The 14,204-nt window shown below is 43.0% G+C and overlaps 1 pseudogene; it reads left to right on the top strand.

The window, feature by feature from the left end:
* Positions 1-5,895: 5,895 nt before the first annotated feature.
* Positions 5,896-12,286, top strand: LOC127411122 (uncharacterized; annotated as a pseudogene).
* Positions 12,287-14,204: the final 1,918 nt, after the last annotated feature.

Genomic DNA, 14,204 nt, shown 5'->3' with positions numbered 1-14,204 from the left:
GCACACGCCCCACGAGCCCCTCAATCTCCACGAAGTGCAGGTTTCCCAATACACTATATGCGAGACGAGCTCCGGCCCTCTGAAGGAGCATGCGGCCTTGTCTCGTTTGGCGGTTCTGACGCTGGGGATGATAATGACGATGTCACGTCTCTCGCTGCATCAGGTGAGTAGTCAGTGGATGATGCTACCACCCCACCCCCAGCGAGGGCGAGGACCGTGTACGCACAACTGACAGGGAGATGCTTTGCGTCCTTGCGAGGGTGGTCAAAGAACTCAACCTCGAGTGGTCTCCCCCAGAAGAACCTGGGCAGTCTCGCCTTGATGAGTGGTTCTTGCAGTCTGGACGCTGTCAAATGGCCGCGTCCCGCAGATCTGACCCGTTTTTCCCCGAAGTTCCTGGCACGCACCCCTTTCAGTGCGCACGCGCAGTGACACCGTTCTCACGAACGTGGACCACGGGGAAAAGAACGGCTATGCCCAACTACCCCCTGTGGAGGAGGCGGTAGCGGCACATCTCTGCCCTACGAGTAACAGGCCGTGGAAATCACACCCCATACATCCTTCTAAGCCGTGTAGACAGACATCCACATTGGTGGGAAAAGCCTACTCGGTGGCAGGACAAGCTGGATCAGCACTCCATGCAATGGTAGTGCTCCAGGTATTCCAAGCAAAGCTCCTCAGACAAATGGACGAGCAAGGCTTTGATCCGGAGACCTTCAAAGAGCTACGGACCGCTACAGACTGCAGGCCATCGGCAAGTCCATGAGCAACCTGGTCGTTCTGGACCGGCATATATGGCTGACCCTCACGGAGATGAGTGACAGAGAGAAAACATCTCTGTTGGATGCTCCAGTGTCCCCAGCCGGCCTCTTTGGCGGCGAAGTTTTCTGAGCGTTACGTCGCTACTCAGCAGCAATCACAAGCTATAAGACACTTTATGCCCAAACGGAGCATAGCACAGACGGCTCGCCCCCGCTCTGTCTCAAGCCAGCGGCCAGCTAAAGGACCCATGCCTGCTAACTTAGCGCCAGCACCTGCCCCCGTCGAGCCACCGGTGAGGCCACGCAAGCCGTGACCCAGACGGAAGCAGCCGTACCAGCGCCCACCTCGCGCCGACAGGAGGAACTCCCCCACGCAGCGGAAGCGCTCCTGACGGGCGCAACGCTTTGAAGCGGAAAACGGAGCCCTTGGTTCCCTCCGGTGCTCTGAAGGAGGCTCGATTGGAGACACAGAACTCTGTTCCCCATCTCCCCACTGCTGTTTGTCAGGAGAGGAATATTGTTGTTCACAATGTTTTGCAAAATGTTGTTTCCTCTTCAAAGCACACACATTATGCGCAACCCTATGCGCAACCATTATGCGCAACCCTTCCCTATGGTGAGCGACGCATTATATCATACGGTGAGCAAACCAAATTGCCCTTTGTCCCATTACGCGGACGCGTGGCGAGCCCCAACGGGCATTTCAGAATGGGTGCAAAAAACGATTGAACATGATTAAACGATCCAATTTGCACGCCGGCCACCCCGTTTCAATGGCGTTCTGTCTTCCACGGTTTCGTCCGAAGACGCGCCCGTGTTACGAGCCGAAATACACAGTCTCATCGTGAAAAACGCGATAGAGATTGTACCAAATTGTCAAGCACAAAAGGGGTTTTACAGCCGTTATTTTCTTGTTCCAAAGAAAGACGGCGGACTTCGGCCAATCCTGGATCTAAGACATTTAAATCACGCACTTATAAAGCATTCAAAACGATTACTCAGAAACTGATCTTATCGCATGTACGCCCACACGATTGGTTTGCGTTGATAGATCTGAAGAACGCGTACTTTCATATCCAAATTGTACAACATCACAGGATGTTTTTGAGATTTGCGTTCGAGGGAACAGCGTATCAATTAAAAATCCTGCCTTTCGGACTGTCTCTGGCTCCTCGCACATTCACGAAGTGCATCGATGTGGTTCTCGCCCCTCTGAGACTGAGCGGCGTACGCATCTTGAACTACCTTGACGATTGGCTGTTACTGGCGCAATCAGAGGCTCTGTTATGCCAGCACAGAGACTTACTGCTTCAGCATCTAAACAGCTTGGGCCTAAATATAAACTGGGCGAAGAGCGCACTCTCCCCCAGCCAAAAAATCTCCTTTTTGGGAGTCAGCCTCGACTCCACGAGCGGGTACGCGCACCACACGAGCGTGCACGTTCAGGCCATTCTACAGTGTCTGTCTCAGTTCAAACTGGGGAGAACACTTCCTCTGAAGCTGGTGTTTGAGAGGGTGTGGTGCTGAGAATGCATTGCTGATGGCTGCAACCTTATTAGTTAAAAATGTGGCGAAGACATCTGCTGTCAGTGAGGTGTCGGGCAGTGGAGGGGGAGGACAGAGGAGTGTGTTGAATGTTCTAAATAAGCTGCAAGTGTCTGTGGTGCTGTTGAACTTGTCCTGGAAATAGGAAGTTTTTGCAGATTTAATGTTATCTGAAAAAGATGCAAGCAGAGACTGATACTTACCCAGATCTGCTGGATCTTTAGATTTCCGCCATCTCCTCTCAGCCACCCTGAGGTCAGTCTGATGTTCACGAAGAATGTCAGAGAGCCAGGTGCTGGGTGGTGTCATACGTGCTGGCCTAGAGGAGAGAGGACAGATGCTGTCTAGACAGGTTGTTAAAGTAGATCCTAGAGTGTCTGTGGCAGTATTTACATCGGTGGTGTAAAATAAGTATTGTGTGGGAAGAGAGTTACAAATAGCAGTGGAAAGGCGTGTGGGTGAGAGAGAATGGAGGTTATGGTGAAAGGAAACCAAAGGCGGAGTCTGTTTTAATATAGATGGGAGAGTCATGTTGAATAGAACAAAGTAGTGATCAGAGACATGTAAAGGAGTAACAAGAATTTTCGTGCTGTTACAGGTATGTGTAAAAATGAGGTCCAGCTGGTTGCACGATCTATAAGTTGCTGTAGTGCTTAGTCTTTCCAAGTCAAACGAGGCCAGAAGAGCATGAAGTTCAGTGGCCTAGGGCTTGTCTTGGTGTATGTTGAAAACTCCAAAAACCACAAGCGGCCTTCCATCTTCAGGGAAGGAGGACAGCAGGACATCCAGCTCCTCAAGAAAGTTTGCCAGCTGACCTAGAAGGTGATAGATGATGACAAAATGGATTTTTGTGGGTTGCATTGTAGTAATAGCATGGAATTCAAAAGAAGTATTATTACATAGAGAGGAGTGTGGTGAAAATATCCAGTTGTTTGGAATGAGCAAACCTGTGCTAATGTGCAAAGTGGCCGTAGGTTGTGTTGTGTTCTGCGTCTATATCGTATAAACTGTCTGTAACAGAGAACAGGAATGTGTTTGAGGGCACATATTATGCGTGGGAACCCCCGGCATGATGTACATGTACAAGGGTGATATCCTTCTGGTTGTGCTTGCCAGCAGGCTTTCCCCACCTTTCGAGACCTGGGAGGGAGACAAGGGGATGGAAAAGAGGAGAGGGAAATGGCAAGGCAGAGCGACAGTGTGAGCGAGAGAGAGAGAGAGGAGAGAGAGAGAAAAAATTGCCATCGCCTGGTCCTCGACCACTCCTCCACCCTCTGGCGGATGACAGCCACTCCTCCCCGGGCGAACCGGAGCGAGTCCTCTGACCCCTGATGGATGGAACACCCCTCTGCCAGATTGTATAGGCTTGGTCTTAAAGACATTCCCACATGCTGGCGATGCCAGTCAGAAGACGGAGACACAACCCATGCTTTTTGGGGGTGTGTTAAGATTCAGGAATTTTGGTTGAAAGTTCAGAATTTTTTGTGTGACGTTTTAGGCACTTGAATTTCATTCTGCCCCAGACTTTGTATTTTGGGTGATGGAGCGGTCATAATGGTGGGCAGGCAAATTATATTAAGGGGATGGAAGTCAGATAGGGCACCCTCATTTCCAGAGTGGTGTGCGGAGATGGGGAGAGTGGCTGCTTATGAAGGAATGTCAAGCAGAAGGCTGGGGGTTCAGAATTTGTTCGACAGGAAATTGGGTAATTACTTGGTGTTTTTAGGGGACTCTCGGGGAGGGGCTGGAGAGAGATGTTTTGTTTTAATTATATATGATTATTATGTTTGTTTGTTTTTTTTGTGTGTGTGTATATCTATTTGTGACCACAGGGGTGTTCGTTGGGGGTTAGGGTGGGTTTGGTGATTGGGGAGGGGGAGGGGTTTTGGGGGGGTTAAATGTTAAATGTTGATTCAGTGTATATATGTTGTTGTTTTTTTATTATTTATATATATATATATATATATATATATATATATATATATATATATATATATATATATATGTATGTATATATATATATATATATATATATATATATATATATGAATCAATAAAAATGTTAATTGAAAAAAAAAAAAAACTGCTAATTTTTTTTACAGAGCTGTATGTGTGTGTGTGCGATTTTCTTTCTTTATTTATTTTTTTATTAATTTAACAAGTTCATATAGGACAGGGGTATTCAATTAACATTGTACAGTTTCTAAATTTCCTTCCCAGTAAAGTCCAAAGTCAAAACTTACAGTCAACTTAACTTAGCAGTCAGTACATTTGATTCAACAATTATTTAGTACTTTGGAGGCGCCACTACACACAACAGTGCAGTCTGGTGCCTGCTGCCCCCTAATTCCCTTGGCACATGTCTGACTTCCTGCTTTTTCACTTTGAAGCATAAAAGCATGTTGAATTGCTCTAATCGGAAAAATAAATGCACTGTATTATTAGTGCTTGCATTTAAATGCATTGAATTTACAGTGCATACATTTTGGGAGGCTGAAATTTAACAAAGTTGTATTTTTAAGCATTGAATATTTCATGTAGAAACATTTCACATCTAATTTTATCATTAAAAATGAAATATTTATTAAAAATAAATATTCACCTTCTAAAGTTCATTTCCAAAATATTCAGTTCATTTGAAAATACCATCTAGATTTTTCGACAGGTAAAATTCAGCCCTTTGCAGTGCAATGCAATCGGGTGTTGACTGCTGAAGACCAAAGCTACAGGTAGATAAAACAGCCGTGTACATTCTGACAGTTTGTTTTTCAAAATTGTTCGTGGGTAGAAAATAGATAAATATTTATGTGGAAGGGCATGAAACACACCTTTCCACTGATTGGTCAACCCACTTCATCATCAGTTCCTCAATGCCTTGCAACAGAATAATTACATAACTCAGATGTTTGAAGCGCTGATTGTTGGTAGGCATAATAATTTAGTAGGGTGACCAGTCCGTAAATTGGAAGTTTTTTGTGTGTGTGTGTCTCACTTCATTTATTTGTCCATGGCTGGGTTTCCCAAGGCACTATAAAACATTAGTATCACTAAAATAGTCCAAAATTAACAAAAAACATGTTGGGGTATTTATTTTACCCAATAGCTGTGTTAAACATATTGGGTCATTCTGTTGGGTTATTCCTAATGTTTATTGGGTTGTTTCTATAATAACGCACCCAGTTGGGTTAAAATTGGTCTCACGAGGACATTTTAAATTTCAACGGTCGACCAGTGCCACTGCCAACAGAAGATACAGAGGTAAGTTAATAATATTACATTATATTTTAACGCTTTTCTTTTTCTTTATCAACATACAGTAATAGCTGATTTTCCTATACAAGTAAATAAAATAGAAAAGAAGAAAAAGAACACGACAGAAGGAGCAATTACGTATAGAGCAGTAAACCAAGAAATAAAGAAAAAGATGAAACAGTCTCCTTATTGAGACTCCAGAATTTTGTGATACTGTTAAGATCAGTGTAGCACAGGTTTGTGGTGACAACTTAGGACTGAATTCACTCCTTGGGGTTACTCGGAAAGTTTCAGTGATAACCACTGCTGTCGCTGGTGTAGGGTGCACAAAGGGCAAATGTGGATTCAGACTATGGAAGACCCAGAGATGTTGCGTAATACTCAGAATTATGCAGAGGACTTGTCATCCAACAAACATCCAGAAACAGGACTCAAGCGAAAATGTGACTTGGATGAGTTGAAATACTTCAGTGTTGTGGACAATGTAGCGCCAGACATCATACATGACGTTCTTGAGGGAATTGGACCTTTTGAAGAAAAGTTGGTCTTGGCATCCTTATTGCCTGAAGGGCTTGTGAGTTTAGAAACTACAGATTGACAAGTTTTGATTATGGATTCCCTGATAGTTGCAATAAACCTACTTGACTGAGACAGACTACAGCTCAAATGTGGTGCTTCTTAAGGTTTTTGCCATCATCATTGGAGACAAAATACCAGAAGGGAACAAACACTGGGAACTGTTGCTGCTGCTTCTGTTGGATTGATAAAAGCTGTTGTAACTATTGGCCTCGATGTTGATGTGAAACTTGTTGTAAAAAAATGACACACTGTGGGTTTTGACCGCCATTAATTCTCATATGCTGTGTCACCTGATGAAGATCTCGAGGTTGTCTCTGTAAACTCACTACATGATTTTCAGCCCTTGCATGCAGTGAAATCACAGAACGTAAATGATGACTTGTACTACATACCCTTGCGGTACAGACGTTTTTGAAATGTGGCAGTATTTATTTATTTATTTATTTTCATTTAAAATGAAATGAGTTATACAATATTTTAACTTTTATATCAGAAACTGTGTAATTTAATAAAGTGTGTGTTAGAATTTTTTTTCCTGTATTTTTCAATTCTATTGTCCTATGCACCTGCCCTCGTCCACGCAGGTGTGCAGGAAGTGTTTATTAATTTGTTTAAAAACATATCAGGGCAATTCTAGCATTATAAATGTATGCATGATGTGTAGTTCTTAATTATTGCCTTTTCCCGATAAGGATATACAACAGATTTTAGAGAGATGCACAGACGGGTCTTCTGTTCTCTCCTCTTTGGACCATGACCAAAACATATGTCTGCAAGACAGAAGGAAAATGGTTCGCATTTTGGTGTCCAAATCAATGGAGATGTTTGGGGAACAGTGATGTTTTCTGCATTGTTCCATTTTAGTTCAATAATTTGCTGTCAATACATTTTACTCATAAGTAACCTAATATCTGTATATCTTTCTACTACTAAGTCCACCATCAGACCGAAAGAAAGAGCTGGCTCGGGCCCTGGTCACACAATTCCCATCCCTTAGAGATTCACAGGAATATGTTTTGAAGAAATGTTTGAGTAAACTATCCCTTTAACTTAATTATGTTGATGTTTTAGGGGGTATAGTATACACCAGGGTGGTACCGCCATCCTGCCACAGGCTTTTTGGAGGAATGACTCCGTAATATCAGAAAGCACCTCCACAGGCACAGTTCAACGTCAGGACAGAGGTCACGGACCATGTATGAGCGCTGAGCTACTGTGACTGATCGCATCACTTTATTGCCAGGTGAGAAAAAATATCACGAAGGTGCTGGAACCCATATTGTGTTTGTTCTGATAGTTCAGCTTCTTCTTTGAGACCCCTGGCTTAAGTTGTTGTGATATTAATCACTTTTATGCTCTGTGATTCATGCAGATTCAGATGTGAGTGAGGCAGACAGTAACAAAATGACGGAGTGGCTGAAGAAGAATAAGAAACCTATCAGTCAAGTTGAAGAGTATATGAGAGGAACAACCATCTACCAAGCACAGTGGATAAGACAGAATGGATCTTTAATGGAGATCACCCAAGAGTATCCAAGACTTATGGACCACCCCTGGATTGGTAAGGAACTATTAAATCTGTTATCGAAAAATTAGGTTCCGCATTATTGGTAAGAGAAAATTGATCTTAACTTTCTTTACTGTTGATGCAGATATTCTGAATTTGTGTGTTGTGCACGTGTTGGGATGTTGGTGGTTTTATGGCGTTAACATATTAACTGTTCTTTTTCTCAAATCAAATCAAATCAAATCAAATCATTTTATTGTCACACAGCCATATACACAAGTGCAATGGTGTGTGAAATTCTTGGGTGCAGTTCCGATCAACATAGCAGTCGTGACAGTGATGAGACATATACCAATTTACAATAACATCAAATTAACACAACACAATTTAAACATCCGTTATACACATAATTACACTCAACAATATACAAATAATAACATACACTGTACAGTATACAATACGCTGTTTTTGTTTTTTGTTTTTTTGTTTTTTACTATATAGATACACATTATTCAATAAAAATTAAAAATTAAAATATATATAAAAACAAAAAAAATAAAAAAAAGTATATATATATATATATAGAATGTACAGTATTGTACTGTATTGACATTCAGGCTGTCGGCTGATAGTCAGTTGTTAAGAGAGACATAATATAATAATAATAATATAATTTATGACAGTCCGGTGTGAGATATAAGAGTAAGGGTAATAAAGTGCAGTGCTGATGTATATTGATCATGAGAGATCAAGAGTTCAGAAGTCTGATTGCTTGGGGGAAGAAGCTATCATGGAGTCGGCTGGTGCGGGTCCTGATGCTGCGATACCGCCTACCTGATGGTAGCAGTGAGAACAGCCCATGGCTCGGGTGGCTGGAGTCTCTGATGATCCTCCGAGCTTTTTTCACACACCGCCTTGTATATATTTCCTGGAGGGAGGGAAGCTCACCTCCGATGATGTGTTTGGCAGTTTGCACCACCCTTTGCAGTGCTTTGCGGTTGTGGGCGGTGCTATTGCCGTACCAGGCGGAGATACAGCCAGTCAGGATGCTCTCCACAGTGCAGGTGTAGAACCGTGTGAGGATGTGGCGGTTCATTCCAAACTTCCACAGCCGTCTCAGGAAGAAGAGGCGCTGATGAGCCTTCTTCACAACGACTTCAGTGTGGACGGACCATGTGAGTTCCTCAGTGATGTGGACACCCAGGAACTTGAAGCTGCTGACTCTCTCCACTGGTGCTCCATTGATGGTGATGGGACTGTGTTCTCTGTCTTTTCTTCTGAAGTCCACCACAAGCTCCTTTGTCTTACTGACGTTGAGGGAGAGGTTGTGCTCCGACACCAGTGTGTCAGAGTGTGCACCTCCTCTCTGTAGGCTGTTTCATCATTGTCAGTGATCAGACCTACCACCGTCGTGTCATCAGCAAACTTAATGATGGCATTGGAGCTGTGTGTTGCCACACAGTCATGTGTGTACAAGGAATACAGTAGTGGGCTGAGAACACAGCCCTGTGGGGCTCCAGTGTTGAGGATCAGTGGTGAGGAGATGTTGCTGCCTATTCTAACCACCTGGCGTCTGCTTGACAGGAAGTCCAGGATCCAGCTGCACAGCGAGCTGTTTAAGCCCAGAGCCCAGAGTTTCTCATCTAGCTTGGAGGGCACTATGGTGTTGAATGCTGAGCTGTAGTCTACAAACAACATTCTCACATAAGTGTTCTTTTTTTCCAGGTGGGAGAGAGCAGTGTGTATTGTAGATGCAATGGCATCATCAGTGGAGCAGTTGTTGCGGTAAGCAAACTGCAGCGGGTCAAGATTGAGTGGCAATACAGAGCAGATGTAATCTCTGATTAGTGTCTCAAAACATTTGCTGATGATGGGGGTCAGAGCAACAGGACGCCAGTCATTTAAACAAGTTATTTTTTTGGAACAGGCACAATGGTGGATGTTTTAAAGCATGTGGGGACTACAGACAAAGAGAGGGAAAGGTTGAAAATGTCCGTAAAAACACCAGCCAGCTGGTTCGCGCACGCTCTGATGACGCGGCCCGGAATGCCGTCTGGGCCCGCGGCTTTGCGGATATTCACCCGTTGGAAGGATCGGGTTACATCCGCTACAGAGACGGAGAGTGAACTAACCTCTGTAGCTTCAGCCACGAGAGCTCTCTCTGCGAGGGCGGTGTTATTTCCCTCGAAACGAGCATAAAAAGTATTTAGCTCATCCGGTAGGGAGGCAGCGGTGTTCATGGCAGAGTTTTTATTCCCTTTAAAGTCCGTGATGATGTTAATTCCCTGCCACATGCTTCTAGAGTTGGTGGTGTTAAACTGTCCTTCAATCTTGCTCCTATACTGGCGTTTTGCTCTTTTGATAGTTTTTCGGAGGGCATAACTGGCTTGTTTATGCTCCTCCGCGTTCCCGGAATTAAAAGCGGAGGTCCGCACATTAAGTGCCGCGCGAACATCGTTATTGATCCACGGCTTCTGATTCGGATAGATTCGTACAGTTCTGGTCGGAATCACTTCCTCTACGCACGTTCTGATGAAATACATTACGCTATCAGCGTAAAGCTCGATGTCCGTGTGATCAAAACAGTCTTGTAGCATAGAGTCTGATTGGTCCGACCAGCACTGGATCGTTCTGAGGGTGGGTGCTTCCTGTTTCAGTTTCTGCCTGTAAGCGGGCAGAAGCAGAATGGAAGAGTGGTCCGATTTGCCAAATGGTGGGCGGGGGAGGGATTTATAGCCATCCCGGAACGGAGAGTAGCAATGATCCAAAACCCGGTCCCCTCGTGTGTTGAAACTAATGTGCTGGTGGTATTTTGGTGCGACTGATTTTAAACTGGCTTTATTAAAGTCCCCGGTCACAATGAACGCGGCCTCAGGGTGCGCGGTTTCTTGCTCACTTATACTCCCATACAGTTCCTTGAGTGCCCGGTCTGTGTCGGCTTGTGGGGGAATGTACACAGCAGTGATAATGACCGCTGTGAATTCCCTCGGTAGCCAGAATGGTCGACACAGAAGCATAAGAAATTCCAGATCAGGAGAACAGAAAGACTTGATGGAATGTACATTCCTCTGATCACACCAGGATTTGTTGATCATAAAACATACACCACCTCCTCTAGTTTTACCTGAGAGGTCTTTCGCTCGGTCCGCTCGGTGCACGGAGAACCCCGCGGGTTCAATGGCTGAGTCTGGAATCTCCGCAGACATCCAAGTTTCTATTAGGCAGATAATGCAGCAGTCCCTCGTCTCTCGTTGGAAAGAGATCCGCGCTTTCAGCTCGCAGAGCTTGTTATCCAGAGACTGAACATTTGCCAGTAGAATAGTGGGTAGCGGGGGTCGATTTGCGCGGCGTCTTACTCTGATGAGAACGCCGGCTCTGTTTCCCCTTTTCCTCCTGCGTTTCCGCGGCCGTGCTGCCCAGACAAAGGGCTCCGCTTGCGTGTTTGTAAACAGCGGGTCGGCATTGAGGAATGTGAAGTCCGGTTTTCGGTGTGAGATCGCTGAACCAATGTCCAAAAGTGTTTGTCTGTCGTAGACAATAAGGCAGACAACATCCAAGACAAAAAACAGAAGAATTGTAAACAAAACAAACAAAACATTGCTATGTTGTGTCGGAGCTCGCAACGCAGCAGCCATACTCGGCGCCATCTTGAGGTACAACAAAGAGTATTCTTTATTAATTGTTAGATTGTTCAGGACTTCGGTATATTATATCCACATGCCAGAGATAAACTTTTTGAGCTCTGGGGGTATGTATCTCAATGAATACTTGCTTATTGTAAGACAGAGAAGAGAGCCTTGGATCTTCCAATTCATAGTAACATTTCTTCTGGTGAGAAAATCCTGCATAACAGCTGTTTTTCACGGCAAGTTTTAATGTTTTAAATAATGACAAGCACACAGACACACACGCACACACTTAAGCCATATCACACAAGCAAGAGTACTGTTAGGCCAATCAAATTCGATGAATGGAACTAACTGCTAACGTTGTTTATATTACATACATCAATCCATTGGTATAACAGAAAGAAGCCAAATGGAAGACTGCTACCATGGCTTAAAAAAGTGCCTTGCAGATTTTTTTTCACCTTCTTATTTGGAGATTAATCCATTGTTCTTTCCTTTTAATGTAAAGACACTCTTGGAGATGTTGCATTAAAAACCCTGCCAGCTATTCTTCCTCCATCGCCATACAAAATTGGTAGCAAGATGCTTCAGACTTCTTACCAGGAGGCAAAACAAGCATTTGTTGATTTGCAGACTTAAGTACATAATTTATAACAATACATTTTGGGGTATTATTTGATCCTGCATATGTGTGCATATTTACCATTTTAAAATTCAGTTTAAAGGTCAGAACAAACATCATTCAGTATTTGGAGGAAGAGGAGCAACAGAGGCAATTCCCTCATGTCCTACAGCTTGGAGATAATGTCAGTTGCTCTCAAGCCTTTGTTATTGTAGGAGTAATGGCACTGGAACAAGACATTCTTTTACAAGCAGTTGATACATGCTTTAAATTATTTTATGTAATGGACATTGAGTATCCCAAGCCTGCTGCTGCTGTTTGGCAGTTTCTACAGCACACAATATATTCTGTGCCAGGAGGTGTTCCCTCAACACACTGTCACCTAATTTAGGCAGTTTGTTATTGGATAAACTGGACTAGTTTTGGTTTGTTTCATTTGTGTTTGTTACCTGATTCTTGTTAACTGAAACATAATTGCAAGTAACTTAATTTGTAACACAATGTATTCTGTGCCAGGAGGTGTTCCCTCAACACACCGTTGCCTACTTATTTATTGCTTATTTATTTGTGGTGGTTCTTGTAAATTGAAACATGATTGCAAGTAGCTTAATGATAAAAAGGAAGTAAATGATAACACAATTGCAACCATTTACTTAATTTAATTAAAATGTTTGCAACATTTAATTTAATGGACAAAGTATTTTCAAGATATTTGTAACTTGTGCATTATAATTTATTGACACAGCAATAATAATAATAATGTAAATAATGATAATAGTACCAATAATATTAGGATGGTTAAAGCAACATTTTGGCCCAAAAACTTGTTTTTTTTTTTGTTTTTTTTTAAATTAAAACAAATTAGTTATTTTATAACCCAAATTTTATAAAACTTGCTGCCCAATGCATTGGGTTAAAATTACCCAACAATAGGTCAGTGCAACCCACCATTGGGCTATGTGTTGGGTCATTTTTAACCCAACTGATTTTAGTGAGTACACAGTACACTGAACTCTAAACAGATGATTTATTCATATTTAGACAGGTCTATGAGTAGCCTAGTTCAATACTGATGTCCATCATTTTAATATCCTGTTTTATGTGCATTTGTTCAGTTTCCAGACAAAAAACTTTAGCCAACGTGAGAGCCCCTTATGATTTTACATCACGTACATTCACGTTACCTGGCTTACGATGCTTTTGGGAATCAAGACTCATTGCGCAGTGCTCCCACATCTGCAATTAAAAAATTCCGATCAGAAATTTTCACATGTGAGCGATAATCTTTGTTTGTATCTTGGAAAATCCAAGTGTTGCATATTGACAGCGTTGCAACAAAAAACTGCATCTGATGTCTACTTTGCCATCGCAAAATCTAAGACACATCTTAGAAATTGAGAGGTGACACATAAAATGCTAAATATTATTCTGTTTGCCCGACAAGTCATGCGTGTAAGTCCTTTAAGCTTGAATTGAAGAGAGCTAAAAGATGTGGAACTTTGACACAGTAACACTGAATTCTTCGGGAGAAGTCTGATGTAGAGAGAAATAGATCTATTGCAGCGCAATGCATCTGTCTCAGTAGTGGATCCTAGCATAGGTGATATAGGCAGGCGCCTAGGGCGGCAACGCTCTCTGGGGTGGGAGGACAGGGTACCTGAACGATCGCTCCTGCACAGAGCATGCAAGATCGCGATGGAAGAAAGGTGCCCTGAATTGTGCCACCCCGCCCCTGGCTCGCGATGGGTGAAAGGTGCTCCAAATTGTAGGTAGGGGTTGGGAAGTTAAGGGTGGTGTGACATCAGATCTCGCCTAGGCCACGAAGTAAGCCAGAACCACCACTGATCTGTCTCATTACACGGTGCACGCCGATCTCTTGTCTTCAGCAGCTTTCTCGCATTAAACATCTTTCTGGTGTATGTGTAAATTAACTATAATAATTTGATGTTCCCTTAAGTTATTACTCCACCCCCTGCGTAATGTCATTAATGACAGTTCTATGTTGTTGAACGATGGATGTGCGACATAGTTACTACGGTTTCGGGAAACAGTCGTGAATAGCTAGTTAATTTCTCCAACGATGGTGGTTAAGCAGGGAGTTACGTCATTGTTCGGGAAACACACCTATCTTAGTAGTTGAAAGATAATGTAATTAATATAACAACATTATAATGAATATAATGTATAATAAATGTTTATCCAAATATTTATTAAAATTGTTGTATTTATTCTCGTAGTGTTACTACAAAGCAGGAAATAGGAAAGTGCATATTCTTTGGTGTGTTGGGGTTTCAGAAATGGCTAGAGTT

Source organism: Myxocyprinus asiaticus, chromosome 20 (assembly GCF_019703515.2).
Source record: "Myxocyprinus asiaticus isolate MX2 ecotype Aquarium Trade chromosome 20, UBuf_Myxa_2, whole genome shotgun sequence".
Classification (NCBI taxonomy): domain Eukaryota; kingdom Metazoa; phylum Chordata; class Actinopteri; order Cypriniformes; family Catostomidae; genus Myxocyprinus; species Myxocyprinus asiaticus.
This window is presented reverse-complemented; position numbering and strand designations above follow the sequence as displayed.